The sequence below is a fragment of the Aythya fuligula genome, chromosome 13 (genome assembly GCF_009819795.1).
Source record: "Aythya fuligula isolate bAytFul2 chromosome 13, bAytFul2.pri, whole genome shotgun sequence".
NCBI lineage: Eukaryota > Metazoa > Chordata > Aves > Anseriformes > Anatidae > Aythya > Aythya fuligula.
In genome coordinates this window covers 20399083-20416578 of record NC_045571.1, presented here as the reverse complement: position 1 = coordinate 20416578, position 17496 = coordinate 20399083, and the positions used below count along the sequence as shown (strand labels likewise).

General features: G+C 55.4%; 1 long non-coding RNA gene across 3 annotated transcripts in view; it reads left to right on the top strand.

The window, feature by feature from the left end:
• Positions 1-719: 719 nt before the first annotated feature.
• Positions 720-17496, top strand: part of LOC116494457 — a 42282-nt gene continuing 25505 nt past the window's right edge. For all 3 annotated transcript variants that reach the window (XR_004253878.1, XR_004253877.1, XR_004253876.1), the window contains exon 1: positions 720-890. This is a non-coding gene — a long non-coding RNA (uncharacterized LOC116494457). The remainder of the gene's footprint in view (positions 891-17496) is intronic.

The window sequence follows — 17496 nt, the reverse complement described above, 5'->3', positions numbered from 1 at the left end:
AGGGACATAGCAGGGCTGAGCAGGAGCAGCTCAGCTCCGTGCCAGCCCAGGTGGCTGAGAGAAGCTTCTCAGGGCCCAAGCTCGAAGCACGTGTTGCGGGCTGGTGTCTGGGATTTTGTTTTCCCAAAGACTCCCTTTCCGTCTCGTTACCTTGTGTCTGTACACCTCTTTATGTGTGAACTCTCAAATACCGAGGAGTTCTTCTCAAAGGTTTGACAGACTCGGGTTAAACTGATTTATGCCACTCTGACGCTTGCTTGGCTAAAATACCTAGGGAAGCCCATCATACCTGCCCTGACAGACCGCGCACTAAACCTAAATCAAAAGAGACTGTTCCTTGCCTCTCCTTTTCCTATAACAAATCGCAAACCGTTTCCATTTGTCCATAGCCAGCACGCTGTTCCCCTTAATGCGCTAAGCTTCCCAACATGATGTTTAGCACATGTTCTTTCGCACTGCCCCCCTCCGCTCAAAGGCAGCCTTATAGTTTGCAAATGGGATGAAACCACTGTGCGGGCCAGTGTCTTGGCTCCGCTCCCGCCGCACTGCGCGGATGCCAGAACCTTTACTGTACCTTCCAAGTCATTATGTATGTTCAAAAGCCTGCCAGAAAGGCTAGGAGGATAAAAGCAACCAAAAAAAAATGCAAAAAAAAAAAATCCCTAATGCACGTAAAGGAGAAGCTCTCGGTGAGGTGTGTCCTCCCTGGGAGCGCTACCCATGGCTGGTCTTCACGAGGTGGGTCTCCCCGGCCTCGGCCTTCTGGGGAACAAAAGGCGTGTTGCCCGGGGAGGAGACATCCATCCTCCCATGGGTTTGTCTGGGATGGCTGCCACGATCAACAAACCCGCATCGCTTGTGAGAACCTCAGAGGGATCTGTTGGGGCAAGGTAGGAAATGCTGGGATGTGGGCTCGGTCCCTGCTGAGGCACTGGGAGCCTTATCACGGCGATCAAAAAATGCTTCAGAAGAGTTAATGAATGCACATACAAAGACCTGTGGTTGTCTGTGTAAACAGGGAACCATGGCCATGAGAAAGGATCAAAGGCGAGATGCTCACCATAAGCCACTAGTGCTTGGGCTGGGGGAAAACTCGGTGCTGGCAGCAAGCGCCGGGGTGTTGTGGGGTGCTCAGGGCAGGCCCCGGGGGAACGGAAGCCGTGAACGTGTCCCATCGCCCTCACATCTCCAGGCTGTCATTGAGACGGGCACGAGGAGCCCGGCAGCAGGCAGAGGCGGGCTGTGAGCGCCTGGCAGCAAGGCTCAGCACGGCGAGGTGTGCAGGAGGCGAGGAGAGGGCAGCGAGATGGGAGGAAGGCGGCAGGCTGCGAGGAGGGGGAACGGTGGAGAGAGGAGATAATCTGCTGCTGTACCCAGCCCTCCCTAAACTGCTTGCTGATGTTTTCTTGAGGCAGTCCTGGGTGTTATGTCGGGAAATGGCTGTCCAGCCTGGAGACCTTGCTGACCTCTGGCAGGTGGTTGCAGGGTGCTGCCCATGGCTCCCCACAGCACCCACAGCACCCACAACACCCACAGCATCCCACAGCACCCACAGCATCCCTCTGCTCCTGCAGCATCCCGCTGCCAGCCTCTGGGCCCAGCCATGCCTTGTCTGAGGTCTCGGGCTTATCCCAGTGACCTGCGGCTGTTTGCCACGTTCCTGCAGAAGACCTAGATTTTAATGCCAGCTGAGCAGCTGTATAAATGCTTCGTGACATTTCGGAGACAGAATAGATCATGCTGTTCAAGCCTCTTCTTTCAGAAAGCATTCAAATAATACCTTTTCAATTTGAGGGAACTTTATTTGCTTTAAAGATTTTATGATAATTTCCAGCAGAGGCCATCAGACAGCCAATCTGCTTCGCTCTTCCCTCTCCCAGGATATCCTGCAGGCCAGCGCTCCCTTTTTCTCTGCAGGATGTCCTCCATCATACCCACACTCCTCCGCATTCACAGCTTCCCAGGGTCTTCAAAATCCTTCCAATATCGAAGCAGCCATCCTAGCTATTAACCTGCCCTTTATAAATGCATACGAGCCTCCCCAGCCTATGTCTGTCCCACTGTCTCGGGGCCACGCAAAAAAAGCTAACAGCATCATAAAATTTGTTAATTGGTATCTACCGCAAAACTTGTGTGCCGAGATTGTGCCGTCTTATTTAACGGGACAACTCCCTTGGCCTCCAAGTTTAAGGCAAAGACCGCAGAAAACTAATGAGCTCCACAAAGGCCTGCGAGTCAATAGAACCGGGCTCGGCTGTGCCGACTGGAAGAATTGGCTTTAGAATGAAGTTTTCTGCAGGGGAAAAAAATTTAAAAAAATAATGGTTTGAGGTCTAGAGATGGTCCCACGGCTCCAGCTCCTTAAGAGAGGCAGCTGAGGGGACACATGTGTGACAAGGGACCCACCTCAGCCTGCTGGAGACCACGTCCCGGCTCCTGCAGTGCTCCAGGACACAGCGGGTGACCCTTCTGTCCCCAGATCAGCTGCTGGTCCTGCTTTAGGAGAGTCCGGGCAGCGAGCAGGTCACCTCTCCGTGCTAGAGCCCTGTCCTGGTGCCTCTCAGGCCAGGCACGGTGGCAGGAGGTTGTCCTGGTTCTCGGGGACAGTTTGCCCACCGGCACGTTCCTTCTGCCCCCACGGGGCCACGTCAGCCCCGTGCCTGTGCCAGGGCCGGCTTCTCTGCCTTCCCCCAGATAGATTCAAATTCATTGCTAAGAAGTACAATTATGAAAATGTATTCTCCCCCCAAAGCTTTGAAGCACGGAAAAGTGGCTGTTAAATGCTGAAATATTTACTTTGCTTTTTCAGATTAGGAGCTGGCAGTGAGCGGCACTCAGCTTTATTAAAATGAGAGCGCGCTTACACATGGGCTCAGCTAAAAGGCAACCTGCCCTTTCTGCTCTGTCCCACACAATAACTTCTAATTAGTGAGAAATATCACTCAAATGCTAGCCTTTCTTTGTTTAAAAACAAACGATGTATCACAGTTGATAAGAATTTAAAAACAGATAAACAGTGGTTGCTATTTGCATAGGACCTACAAATTAAGTGCACTCTGTGCAGCCATAAAGGAGGCACAAATTGATCTCGATTCCTTTTCAGAGCACTGCAGACATTAAGACTAATGCTGCTGAAGCAAGAGGCTGAATGAAGAGGGCTTTCTTAAAACCAGCGTGGGTTTCGCCTCCCTTCTGGCAGACACGGGCTTGTTCTTTGCCCCGAATCCTCCCCGTTCATTTTTTAACCCTCTTGAGCAACTTATCTTTCAGTATCTCTCTTTGGAGACCCTCATACATCACGGCTAATTTTAGGTTGCCACCCAGAGAGGATTTTGCAGCTCAAGCCTGGTGTTACGGTCTGGTGAATGGCATGAAGAGAATGGCCAAGTCTTGGGTGGCATTTATCATGTATGTGAGGAGAATTCGCTAAAGAAAATAACGCGGCCGAGTTTGGATGGATGAGCCTGAGGCGAGGACCCACAAGACAAATGTAGGAAACCCTACGGGGTGGAGGGAAGCCCAAGCTTTTCTTCGTCAGCCCGGCCTGGGAACCTCTGGTGGTAAGGGCATCACACGGGGCTGGGTCCTTCTGGTAAGCCCTGGAGCGTGGCGGTGCTGGGACGGAGGGGACAACGTGGGGGCGGCAGGATGATGCACCCAGTGCCTCGGATGCAGGGTGTCTCCGGTGATTCCCAAGTGTGTCTCCAACGGTTCCCAGACGGAGTGGGTCGATAAGGTTTTGCATTGCCTTGCCAGCACTGCCTCACTGAAAACGGCTTTCCACAGGAAGAAGTCACCTCCAGTTAAGTTTCCTTTGGAAGAAAGAAACGTTTTGGTAACCTGGCTGGAGCGGAGCATGTTGATGTTTTTAATCCCTCGGTGGCTCTTAACTTCAAAATATTTGTCAAGCCGAGTCCAGGATGAGATAGGAAGCATGCTGCGTGGGATCCCTGGCTGCCGGCACGTCAGCAGAGTCACCCGGAGCAGCCTGCGGGGCCCTGCAGCTGCGGCAGAGGATTTGTGGCTGCAGAGGAGGCGCTCCAGCCTTGTGTGAAGGACTGTGATGTTCTGCTTGGTTTTCAGTCGCTGTCCTGCCACATGGCATTAATTGCATCGCTCATGCCCGGGGTGCCCTGCAGCCTCACCTCTGTGCCCACGGCAGGCACCACAGGCCAGGCTCCTGCTGTGCAGGCTGCTCTGGTGGAGGATCCGCAGCACATCCTCCCCAGGGAACCGAATCAAGGGGATTTTTGCCACCTTCTGTCACTGCAGTGCGTGTGGTCGCAGAGATCTCCTTGTCTTGGGTGAGCTGTGCCTGAGAGCCCCTGGAGCAGCCGGTGACAGCCCTGGCACGATGGGGAGCATGAGGAGTGGGCATGGAGGGGGACCGAGCCCAGATGAGATAAAGTAACCTGGAGAAAAAAAAAAGAAAAAAAAAAAAAAAGAAAAAAGCTGAGAGGCAGACAGAGTACAGAAAATGAGAGTTACCAGGAGATTTTTAAATACAAAGCCGGAGCCAGCCCAGAAGGAATGTACACAGAATGCATGAAAATCTCTTCTCCTCCTCTGACAAAGAGCATTTTCCACAACCTCAGCTCCAGAGCTCCGTGCCTGCGCTCTCTCTCTTGCGGCCGGGGGGAAGGGAGGCGGAGGGCAGGCTGCAGGCATGCCAGCTATTGATGTCTTTTCCAAAGGCGCCACAAGCTTTCTTCGCCGCTTAAAACCCCAAATCAGATTTCATAGGTTCTCCCCTCGCCTCCTCAGTCAGACAGAGAACAAAGGCAGACCCCCCGGGAGGGGCTGACCCACAGCCCCCCCAGGCTGGCACCTCCCCGTCCTGCTTCCTGGGGGGGCTTTTTGGGGTATGCCCGCAGCCAGGCTTGGCCCTGGAAGCAGCTGGGGTCGCCCCTTCCCTCTGCCCACTGCCCTTTCCTCCGCAGTCACCCCTTGTGTGCGTCCCCAAGGGGAACGCTTGCAAAGCCACAGCTGGTCAAAGGCTCCGGAGCAGCCGGCTGTGCCCTGAGCCATCCACGTGTTTGAGCTGGTCGATAACTCCATCCTTCCACCGAGCTGCCACCAGAGAGGCCAGTTTCTGAGCTTCCCTGGCAGCAGCAGGAGCTGAGGTCCCTGCGTGGAGCCTGGCACACCTTCCCGGCAGCCTCGGCAGGCGCGCGTCCAGCCCTGAGTACCTTGGCCACGTCCTCCAGCTGGGCTATTTCTGCTTCAAAGTTTGAGGTTAAGTAGATAAAGACAACCTGGAGGTTTTTAGGGGCCGAAAGCTGAGAGATTTGTTGCGCTGGGAAAAGTCTGGTAATACGATTTTGGAGTGCTGCAGCTCAGCCAGCTCGGTCTGGGCACTGAAAATGTGTTTCAGTTATTCTCAGCGTGAGCAAGTGCCAATGAGTAAATTTTAGGGAAATGAGATTGTTAATTACAGATTACTGTTGCGAAACTTTGAGACTGGCAAACTCCAGCAGGTGTCAATGGAGCGTGCAGTTTCAGGGGCCAGTTCTCTACATGCTGCCCCGTACTTAAAGCCAGCTGGTTCCTTTTCCCTGCCACCTGCGCTCGCTGCGGGGTCTCAGCCACCCCTTCTCCTGCACCTAACGTGGTGCCTTTGCTCCCCACCTCGCCACTGTGCAGGAAGACCTAGGGCTGGTCAGAACTCTATCTTTGTTTTATTCTAAGCAACGCCATTGGCTTGATAACAACCCTAATCCACATCGTTGGTGCTTCACTTCCAGCATCTGCCTCCCTAAAATTCCCTTGCAGCCACCCACAGGCATGGACCTGATGCCATCTTTCCATTATGTGACCATGCCGAAGGCTTAAAAGCTGCGGCTCTGTAATATTTCAGGAAAAATATCATTTTTAACAGCGCAATGATAAGGCTTCCAGGTTTCAATGGCAGAAGACATGAATGATTTCTTTGCCTAAAGAATTAAACCTAATGAAAATGCAGTATTTCCTTCAGAAACAAGAGCTCCCTCCTCGCCAAAAGGAGGATGGAGAAGGACACGTGCCGCAAATTAGCTACAAATGATCAGACCTGCCAAAAGGCAGAACAGTAGCTGTCCTTCTGCAGAGAGGGTTTTGTGTAATCCCGTCGTATTTACTGGAGCTCTGGAGATTCTCCCCCTGGAAGCAGATAGCCAGGCAGTGCGGAGGTGGCATTACGCACGTCTGTTTGCCAGAATGCCATTATTATAAAAGGAAAATCCTAATTAGTAGAAGTCATGAATTTCTAAAAGTCAACCTATTGGCACGGGCTTGGAGGGGGAGCAGTGCTAATTATCGATGATTTTGCTTTACCTCTCCCTCCCTGCGCTCGCATCAAAGCTGCTTGCCGGGAGGAGCTGCCTGGGGGAAGGTGGGAGCAGGGAATTTCCTCCCAGCACATCCATCGCCTTCGCCCGCTGCCCGGCGTGGCGCTGCCCACCCCTCACCACCGGCTGCATTTCACTGTGGGATGCTTGCACAGAAAGCAGCTCGGCTGTGGGCAGCCCTGGCGTGGTGCAGGGGCACCCCGTGGAAAGCCGAGAGCTTCTCTCCTCGTTCCTTGCAGCAAAGAGGTTCTCTCGGAGCGCGTTTGAGCCTTTAATTTTTGAAATGCCAAGCAGAAAGATGGGAGGCCCAAGGCCTCTGTTCAGCAGGGCCGAGCTGTGGGTGCGGGCTGGGAGGGCGATGCTGCGGGGCCGGGCAGCTGGGTGTGCTGGGGAACCTGCACTGCGCCCGTGAGGACAAAACCTGTTGCCTGCGAGTCAGAGTTACATCCACGGGCTGTGATGGATGTAAAGCGTTTAAGTCAGAACACAGCAGCCGCAGAATAGCAAGCCAGCCGAGCACTCTTCAATCCACTTTATTGATTTATTCCCTTCACTCCCGTCCCTAATGCTCCTCTCAGCTCTACGTGGCTCAATGCAGCACAAATTAACAGAGCCCACAAAAGCCCTCTGAAGCCATTCCCCTGATTAACAGGTCTGTAGTGCTGAAAGATATCTTCATTTTAATAACCTGGCACTAAATGGATTACAGCCATGAAACCGAATTCATGTCGTTCCCCAAAGGGAGAAATGGCACATATTTTTATATGCTGTAGGAATTGCCAAAGATCAGGACAAATGATTCAAATAAGGATCAAAAAGGGGAAAGAGAAAAGTTCGGAGAGGAAGGACAGAGCACTGCGGGGGCTCGCTGGGGGCTGTGTGAGGGCTGGGTGGTGCGGGTGCTGGGTGCTGGGCAGCGTGCCACGCAGGGCTGGCACCCTTCTGGGGTGTCCCAGCACTGGGCTGGCTTTGATCCCGAGCCGCAGGGGATGCCCCGAGCTGGGGCCGATGTGTTCGCATCTCCATGGCAGGGGCTGGCTGATCAGCCCTGCTCTGCAGCGGGGTGCTGTCGTTTAGCCTGGAGCAGCCCCAGGAGGTGGGGACGGGTCCTGCTGAAGGTGCCCCAGCCGCCACCCCCATCCCAACTGGGCTGGGAGCAGAGCAGCAGCGGGCAGTGAGCACGTGTCTGCTTCCCAGCTCACCCCAAAGCCCCACGTTCAGCCTCTCACCGGGACCAAAACCCTACAAAACACCAGGCTGCTCGTTCAGGATGGGAGCTCTCCCTGCACAGGAGGTCTGGACATGATCCAGAGGCCTCAGCTGGGCTCAGACCCCTAGCTGGCCTGCCAAGCACGGGACCCTTGGGTGTAACAGCTTGTTGGGCCTCGCCGAGCCTTCCCCAGCTCTCCAGGACAGCACCCGGGCTGCTGGCCGTGTCGGAGGAGCCCAGAGGACGGGGAGCATCTCCTCCTGCCCGGCTGGGCGGCCGCATTCCCTGTCCTCACCTGCAGCCCTGCTCTCACCCCAGATAACCTAAAGCCAGGGGAAGGGGAGCGAAAGCTCCAGAGCCGGCTAGATAAAGGCAGACGGATTATAAGGTGTTTATGCTTTTGCAAAATTAAAGTCTTGAAGGTGAGACAGGTTTACATTGGCAAAGAATTAATGGGTTGATGTAGCACAAGGGGACAGCAAGAGCAGGGAGAGGGGCCATCTATCAGCATGCACTGATGGCATAAAGGAAAGAGATGCAGGCATAAATCAGGTCCTGCGCAGGAAATAAGCAGGATGGATGACAGGCAGTAGCTGGTGATCTGTTATTCCCACAGTGCGCCAAAAGATGCAGAAAATGTGGTTGGGTGTTTTGAGACCTCATTTCACTAAGCACACAGTGGTGTCTCCAGGCTGGGTGAAGCCTCCCCTGCACTCAGGAGTGCCTGGTCCCCAGGACAGCGGCAGCAGAGCGGGGCTGTGTGTTCCCACTGTTCTACAAGGATGCTGCACCTGTGCCCGGACCCTAACCCTGACCCTAACCCTGTGCCTGGGTGCCTGTGAAAGGAGCGAGCCCACCCCAGCGCGACCCCAGGCAGAGGATGCTTCTCCTGCCCCGAAAGGTGGCTGAAATGGTTGGGGAAGCTCAGGCTGCCCTGAAGGGACCTTTCTGCACAGGACTGGCACGGCCAGGCCCTGCCCTGGCCACGCTGGCCCCAACACGTTGCTCCTGTCCTCTTCCCATCCCTTGCTGGGAACGGGGGCGCTCCCAAGGGACAGGGAATGGCCACCGGGCTGGGGTCCGGTCCTGGCAGCCAGCCCCAGCTCCAGTTTGCAAGTCCCCACTGCTAGGACTTTGGGCCCAGTTTATCTGGTTATTCTCCAGGCCTCCCGGAGCAGCCTCCTGTGCTGCTCCGCACTTCAAAGGGAAATGAAACCTTACACATTTAATTGAAGCCAATTTCCTCCCTGTTGTCGGGTTAGCGAGGGGGGATTAATAGGGGCCAGGGCTCAGTCCTCGGGAGACACCCAAACATTTCAACACGCAGGACGACACTGGAAGGGTGGAAAACACACGATGGGGAGCTGGAGGTGGCCGGGGCTGATCAGGAGCAGCTGAGCCACATAAATCTCTCAGGCTATCAGGAGTTGCTGCCTCCCACCCCCAAACTTTATTCAAGCTATGCTTTTTGAAGGAAACCTGAAGCAATTATGCTCTTTCATCAGATGTCCTGCCGTCAATTTAGGTCCTGCTTAGTGATATCATGGGGGAATGAAGGATGGAGGAGGCTTCTGCAGACTTGTCCAGGGCATGGTGCAGTTCACAGCGAGCTCTGCTCCATCCCTGCTCACGGGGTCGGACACTTCCCTCTCCTCTCAGCTCCGTCGGGCACCGTCCCACCCTCACCCTGCCCCAGTGCTTGTCTGTGCCATTCCCTGGAGGACGCAGGATGCTTTACCAGGGATGGACGAGTGATGCTGTGACACGGGGACAGCTCGAGCCCTCTCCCCTTGGCCGTGCCCCGGCTGCTGCTGCTCCGGGTGCTCAGAGCAGAGGGATTGCCACAGCTGGGCGCTGCTCCCCCCCGCGATAAAGCAGAGCCAGTGACAGATTACATGCTGGCTGGGAAAACTGTGAGATCAGTGTTTGTTTGGACAGTTTAAGGGTTGCTTTGAGGCCCCACGAGAGCCAGCTGCTATCAACAAACAGCCAGCACAGCCACCGCAGGGACTTCTCGTCCCAGAGGCCCAACCTGCGGGGTCCTGCAGCCTCCCTCCTGACCGGGGGCTTTTCTGGGGGCTTTTCCCACCCACCCTGGGGCCTGGTGTTCTTCTGGTGACAGCCACGGGGCAGCAGGGACCGCAGCCCTCGGTGCTCCCCTGGTCCTTGCTGCTGGGGCAGTCCCATGCCGTGCGTGCCCCAGGAGCTGGCGCGGAGCCCGTGGTGCCCCCACCAGAGGCACGTCCAAACGGCGCTCACAGCAGGGTGACTGCTGGCCATCAAACCTCCTGGCATCCCAAATGAAACGCAGCAGCTTCTTTTGGGGGAAAATGGGTGAATAAATGGCTACTGGAGGTGTTGGAGCAGCAGGATGGTGCCGCGGAGCAGGGCAGCTGGGGAGGAGGCTCCGGGAGCAGGCAGAAGGCTCCTTGCAGCAGCATCAGCTCACCTCTGCTGGCTGAGGGCAGTGCTGGAGTGGGGATGGGTCCATCTCCTACTGACCTGGAGACAAATGTCACCCAGCACCCAGCCGCCTTGCTGGCTGCAGACAGGACCCACCGCACACGGGGCTGTCACATCTCCACCGTGCCACCAGCGTGTCCCCAAGTCCCCTGCAGTACCGTGGCGTGTTTTTCCAAGGATGGCTTGGGAATGTCAGCACCAGGAGCTGCTGGGAGCCCCCAGGCTCCATCCGTCTGCAGTCTGGGGGATGCCCGGGATGGGACAGGGTGCCCAGAGCACCTCAGCCCTCCTGCACTGAGCAGGGTCCCACTGGGGCTGGACGGGGATTTCTCTGTCACGGTGCTGTGAGCACTCAGCTCCCATGCGCAGCCCCAAACTGCCACCCCCTTGTCCCCACTCATGGGACCAGCTCCTGCCCACTGCACAGCTCCTGTTCCTGAACAAACCAGCCCAAACTGTGGCAGGCAGCAGTGTGGGATGCGGAGCCCGGCCCCTCTCTTTGGGCACTGCCTCACCTCTTATTTTTGCTGCGCAGACTGAGCCTAAACCCATCCCCTGCTGCGCGACTCCAGCCCACAACCATTAACCCTGCAGCTATAAAACATGACTTGGTGTTTAACAACCACACGGCGAACCACAGAGATACTAAAAACTGCACTGCAATTCCCAAGCCAAGGGCTGCAACTGGTATTAATTAGTTCCTGCTCAGACAACTTTAGTTGGTGCCACCAGGTGGTTACAGCGTGCATCTCCGCTCCGGCACCAGGAGCTGGCTGTCCCCTCACCGGGCAGAGGATGGGCGGTGTGTGGGGATGTGGGCATCCAGGGGCGGTAGGGACGGGTCCCCTGCCTTACTGCATGGAGTGGGGACGGTTTGAAGGATGGAGGTGTCTTGTCCTGCCACCAAACGTAGCTGCTGGTGTGGGATGGATGAGGGACCATGGAGAAAACGGGTGTTGCATGAGCACTGCTGGGCCTGACTGCTGGCTGCTCGTTGATCTAACAGTGTGCCAAGCGTGGCTGTCCCCAAACAGGCACCCACGGGTGGCACTGAGGGGACACCGGGAGGACCTGGGACACCGCAGGACTGTCCTCAGAAACCCTGCACCCGGTCCCCAGGCAGGGAAGGAGGAGGAGGCTGGGCGAGGGGAAGGGCAGAAATGACCTCAGCGATAAACACCCCGTGATAAAGCGCTGTGCTGGGCTTTTCGGCAGCCCTCATTGCCCACGGGAGAGCTGAGCCTCACAGAGCCCTTTTCATGCACTACATCCTGCCCGTCCTCGGCCTGCCCGGCCCCGCCGCTGCCCCTCCGTCTCTCAGCAGCCCGGTGGCCCTGGCTTTATTTTTTCAGGGTGGAAGAAAGCAAGAGAGCTTTGATGGCAGGAAGCGGTGGAGAATATCTTCTCCTCCTGAAATAAAAGATAAAATTCTCCAAACATCTCCCCTTCTGCAGCCCCCCCTCCCCGGCCGGCCTCCCCCTGTCCTCAGCAAGGTGAAGGCTGTGGCAGAGCGGGCTGTCATCTTTTCAACACCTCGTTCCCCGCTCGCCGGGTGCACGGGGAGTGCCTCTTCCTGTTTACACACCTCCGCGCTCAGGCAGGAGGCGAAACAAAAACAGCTTTCATTCAGTGGGGGCAGTGGGGAGCCCGAGCAGCCTGGCCATGAGCCGGACTGCGGTGTCCCTGCTGTCCGTGTACCCAGCACCCCAGGGGGCTGAGCTGCTCCTCTGGGCACCCCAGGGTGCTCCAGGTCCTGCTCCCTGCTGGTTCCTGCCCTGTCCCTATTAGCACCCAGCACTGTGGTTGTATTGCTGAGTTTTACCAGTGATGTGCCTGAGCTCGTTCTGAGGAACGCAGGGTGCCAAGAGCCTGACCCCTGCGTGCCATTTGCTCGGCAGGTTGGTAAGGGCTGGGTGGGTCCAGCCCTGCCTGTGCACCCCAGGGACGGGGCGAGCAACCCAGCTGCAGCTTGTCAGAGCTGCCGAGCTTTTAATTGGAAATTGCTCTCCTACCCTTCTCCTCTAAGAGGGTTTCACCTTGGGGCTGCACTGCAGGGAGTTTCACGACTGCTCTGTGTTTGGGAAGGTGCTGGGCGCAGCCTCCCCAGCACACCTGGCACATCCATGTGTGTGCCGACACTGCGCACAGCAGAGCTGCTGTCCTGTGCCAGTCCTGTGCCCATGGATGCATCCTTCTCCAGGGCTGTGCTGTCTTCCAAACCCACTGTACAAAACCCAGGACCCAGTGAAGCGCTTCACTGGGGTGCGCAGGGTTAGTGTGGAGCATCTGGAGAGCGGTGGCCCTGGCTGCACCTTCCCATGCAATATGCAGCACTGTCTGCAGGCAGCACAGGGCAGCAGGGCCAGTGGGCACCTTGCTATGTGTCGAGGTGGGAGCAGGACTGAGCAGAGCTGAGGAGCTGCCTCCAAAGCACTGCCAGGGCCATCTCCGGGGGGAAGGAGCTCGTGGCAGGCACGTGATGGGCATCGCTGCTGCGTCCTGCTCCCCGGGGCAGGCGGAGGGGAGCGGGATGAGCTTGTTCCAGCTGCCAGCGAGGCGCCTTTATTCATATATCATCAAAGTCACATCTCCTCAGATGTGACAGAAAACATGCGTGTGAGGGAAAGAAGGAAAGTTTGCTGAGCAGGGTGGGATTTTTGTGCTACTTGGGGGACCGTGTCCTACTTTCTGGTGCTTCTTCTCCTCCTGACAATGCTCCAAGGGCACAGCCCCCGAGGACGCCCAGCCCTTGACCTTCTCAGGGAGGCAGAGCTTGCTCAGATGCAACCTCCCTGGTGGATCCTGGGCTGGCATCTGAATTAAGGATGTTGATTGCGCTCCGATTCTAATTTACTCAACTCGCTACTAGGAAGTCATCAGAAAAGATGTTTTAAAATCATTCAGGGAAAACTCAGAGCATAAAATTTTAATTGCCACCTTGTGAAATGAGGTTCTCCCGGGCTGGCTGAGCCTGGCTGCCTGGCCAGAGGTGGTGGTGTGGGGACAAGGTTGCCGTCTCACTGCACAGCACTGCGGGTGGCAGGGGGATGTGGGTGGCAGGGGGTGGCTGCCATAGACCTCAATATCCACCAGCAGTTTGGGACGAGCATTTTGCCTCTGGCACCAGCAGCAGCCCCAGGTCTGTCACTCTGGGCATCCTCCACCAGCACAGCCCAAACTTCCACCTCTTCAGCAAAACCCTTCTGTACTTGTCACAGGTGCCACCTTCACTGCCAGAGCAGGAGTGAATTATTCATGGTAACCTGTTTAATAGAATAATTCTACTTGGTTTCAAATTGAAAATTGCCTACGAACAGCTTTCAATTTTTGTGATGTAATTCAGAACATAGGAAAAAAAAAAACACAACTCGTTGTGTCCTGAGCAGGATGAATGCTGAATGTGGGTGTGGTGGTGCCTGGGCACGCAGCCTGTGGGGTCTGCTAGCCCCCCATGCCAGCATCACCTCTGGGGGCTTGCTGTGGTGACCTGCCTGCACTCTCCTGTAGGGCTGTCCATGCTTTTTTCCCCACTTTCCTCCCTTCTTTTTCAATAATGAAATCAAGTTATGCTTTCTGCAAGAATGCTGCTATATTTGCAGATAAAGCCTGACATTCATTTCAGATTATCTTAGGTAGGGATTTTGGGCAGAAACCCAGAGAGGTCTCGGATCACGGAATTAGCCCAGCCCCCGGCTGACAGAAGTTCAAGCCCTGCTAATAGATGCTTCTGGGCTGGGCTGCTGCCAGCCTGAGCCCATGCCAGGACACCCTCGCCGTGCAGAAGAGGCTGCTCCTGCTCCTCCAGTGGGTGGATAGCATCGTGGGTTGGGTGAGCAAAATCTCCATTCTCTCCCCGTACAGCTCCCCGCATTTGGAACTAATTCCTCAGGCAGCTGTTACAAGCTACTGACTTCAGAAGCCGGGCTGAACAGGGGATAATTATTTCTGCTGCAGCCAGAAATACATTAGACCTTTGGTTTGGCTTTGAATATTCTTATTAAGCATCACAAAACCAAGGATATTTGAAAGAACAACACAAAGGCAGCCCGAACCTCCCAGCAGCCTGTCCCCATCCAGCACGGGTGCTGTGCGGCCAGGCACAGGCAGAGGGGAGCTGTGCGTGCGCATACCTGCCGACCTTACATCAGCGTGTCTGCGAGTGGAAGAGGGAAAAGGAACACATTTGGCATCAAAACGTGCTGCCCGTGTGGAGCTCCCTGTGCCATCAGCCCCTAAATCTGAAGGAAATAGAGTTGGGAGTTCCAGCTCCCTTCCTCAACTCTGTTTTCCCTTCTCTGTCTGCTGCCGAGCATGCTAATGCCGCTGCTTGCCCCTAGCAGCAGTGATGTGCCCACCCAGCTGGTCTGCACTGAAGACTGCTCCGTCCTTTTCTCTTGCTCTAACCCCAGCGAGACCTCAGATGACACCTAGAGGAGGTCCCTGCCCTGACCCCTGCCCCTTTCCTCTGTGCAGAAGGACTAAGCGAGGTGCCACGCTGGGCACACGCCTTCTTCAGTCCCTTAAACTCTTCAACTCGTCCAGCTGGCTCCCTGGAAACACACCATGGTATGTCCCTGCCCTCCTGTGCACACCGTGCTGCTCTGAGCCCCAGCACGGCGCAGCAGGTGAGGGACCATTTCTATTGGGAACGCCACCAGCTCCCTACGTCCCACAGGGAGGCACCTTCCCCTCTGAGCTCCAACACCAGCCAGGCAATGCCGTCCCCAGCTCCCTGCCCATCCCAGGATGCTGCTCAGCTCTCCCCGGTGCCAGAGGTGTGACCGTGCCGCAGGTTTATCTTGCCTCCATTTGACCCACCTGTGACAACGCCTTCTTCCACAGCTGCAGCAAAGGGAATTACAGCTCCACAGTGTCTCCATGTCACCCAGCCTTCAATCTGCTGTGCAAATAGCCCCGGTGTGTGGCTTGCTTGGCCTCATCTGCTTGGAATTAATATTAATTCCAAAATGAATGTAGATTGCCATCCACTTTGCTACTCACGTGGGCTCAGATTAGGCTATCAATCTCCATCTGAAGCAAAGCACCTCACACCCTCCCACCCCAGTGCAGACCAAACGAAAACCTGAGATCTATTTTCTGGGTAAATGCTGCTTTGATTGTTCCAGCGTCGGGGCCAAGAGCACGTGCCTGCTGATGGCAGGAAGGGAGACCGCGTAAGTCATTTATTTTTTTCAATTTAACATACAGAGATGTTCACAGGAAACGTCTGTAAAAACGTCAAGGAGTCCCGAACACCTGAAGGCAAGTGGGAAGAGAGAAGTGCTGTTCATCTGGCACAACCTGAGAGGACCTGGAGAGGAGCCCCGCGCCGGCTCACGATAAATTGTTCCACATGTGCAAAGTAATTTCTGCTCCAGGAGAGGGGCCTGGCCCTGGCCAGGTGGAGAGCCAGCCCCTGTGGGGTGAAAGCCCGGGGGGATGTGGGGCGAGGGGGGTCCCTGGGTGGGTGGGAGCACGTGGCTGGGGCAGGTTGAGTAAATCCATGCTGGGTGACTTGTGAATGCCTCCTCGCTCCCTCTGTCCCCCCAGCAGTGACCAACACATCTCGGATGCTGGGTGCTGAGGAAGAAGAGGCTGACAGGCTGAAGTCAGCCCATCCCCAGCAAAGACACTCTCCTCCCAGAAGAACTCTCCTCCCAGAACACCACAAGTTTGCAACTGGAAATCAGAAAATGACTCTGTCTTCCCCCCCTCATCCTTCCTCTGAGCACGCTCCTGGCCTTATGCAATTATTTATCTGCTGGTAAGAGGCAAATCAAATATCATTAAGGCAAGCCCAGCAGCCAAGAGGCGGATGCTGGCTGTCAGAACTGCACTGCTCTGCAAGGCGATGCGGAGCAGCACGGACGCTTCCCTTTCCCTCGGATGCACTCGTGGCTCCGAGTATCCCCGAGTATCTCCTAACCAACATATCAATTAAGTTACACTTCGGCTAGCGTGTGAGCGCGTATGGCGGTATTGATCCTAAACCACTGCAGTGTGCAGAGTCTATAATAGCCTCAGATGAGACATCCCGGCCAGGGAAGCAGGATCTTCGAGCATCTGATGGATCAATAGCTTTCATAAACCAGACTGAAAAATAGGGGAGAGTAATAATGGTAACAGAAGCGCTGGGCTACACTTACAGAAGAAAAACAATTTGAGGAGGACCAAATAGCAACATTGATCATGCCACTGTTTTCCCATTTTTATCTTTCTTTGCAAAAGTGTTCAGCAAACTCCAGACAAGATAAACCTTCACTTAAGCCACAGTGCAATTAGATGCTAAATATCGTATTGTTGCTTTTTACATTTCAAGTGTGCTTACTTAGAGCGCTATTTAGAGATAATCTCGTTTTAATTAAGTAAATCACACGGGCAGCCCCCTCCTGTCCCCACGCTGACAAATTGCCGGCCCCAGCACCGCTTCTAGGAGCACTCTGCAGCTTTGCAGCTGTGCCCGCACCGCGAGGCTGGCTGGCAGGGCTGGCGTCTGGCACAGCGACGTCGCCATCCGCGGGGGTGATGGCATGTTCAGGCACGGGGAGACGTTCTCAGACCCTGGGCTGGGAAACCAAGGGGCAGCCAGAACGGCTTCGATAGCATCTGCTTGGCCGGGGTGACAGCCCCACGGCAGCTCGCAGCCGGGGAGCGCCAGCCACAGCAGGCTGGGGGAATGCTGTGCAGTGCTTTGGGTGAAACGCGTGCTGTTCTTGGCCGTACCTGAGCAGATGGTATCTCTGGGAATACACCTGACTCTGTTTTTTTTATAGAGATCCGATCTACAGTTGTTGACAGGTTTTGCCAAACGGTGTCAGGACCAGGGCTCTCTGCAGGATGCACCGGGTGGGCTCTGAGACCCAGGGCTGCAGGGGAGTCCTGCACGGAGCGTGTTGGGCCGCCTGTCGAGGGCTTCATAAAGTTTATGGAGTCTTTGAGCCATCAGTGTCTGATCCTTCATCAAGGCCTGCAACAAAACTGCCAGGGAAAATACATTTGCTAGTTAGAGGCAGCTGGTGAAATAACGCCGGGTGCCAAGTACCTGGGCAAAGCTGGCAGTGGGAACGGTAATGGGGAGGTGACCTCATCAAGAACTGGGCTAAATCCAGGGAATTTTAGATTTAAAGGGAGCATTTTGCAGAAAAACTGTCATGGAAGTTGCCATAAATACAGAAGCAATCAAACCAAAGCACAGCTCTGTGCTTCAGGAGGGTTTTATCGCCCAGCTAGAGGAAAATCTCGCCTCGTCATGGTAATGGGCGGATTTACTCTGTGGGAGTGCCGCAGAGATGTCCTGAGACTGCAAAGCGGGAGCAAGGCCCAGGGAGCCCCAGCAAAAAATGAGATGTCAGGGGGGTGCCAGAGCTGGACCTCTTCGTGCCATGGGCAGGAACACGCTGTCTCCATAAATAAGTTCCTATTAATGCCTCCCTGTTCCTGTCACAGCCGAGGGCAGCGAAGAGCTGATGACTGGCACAAGCAATGCTCCCTGCCTCG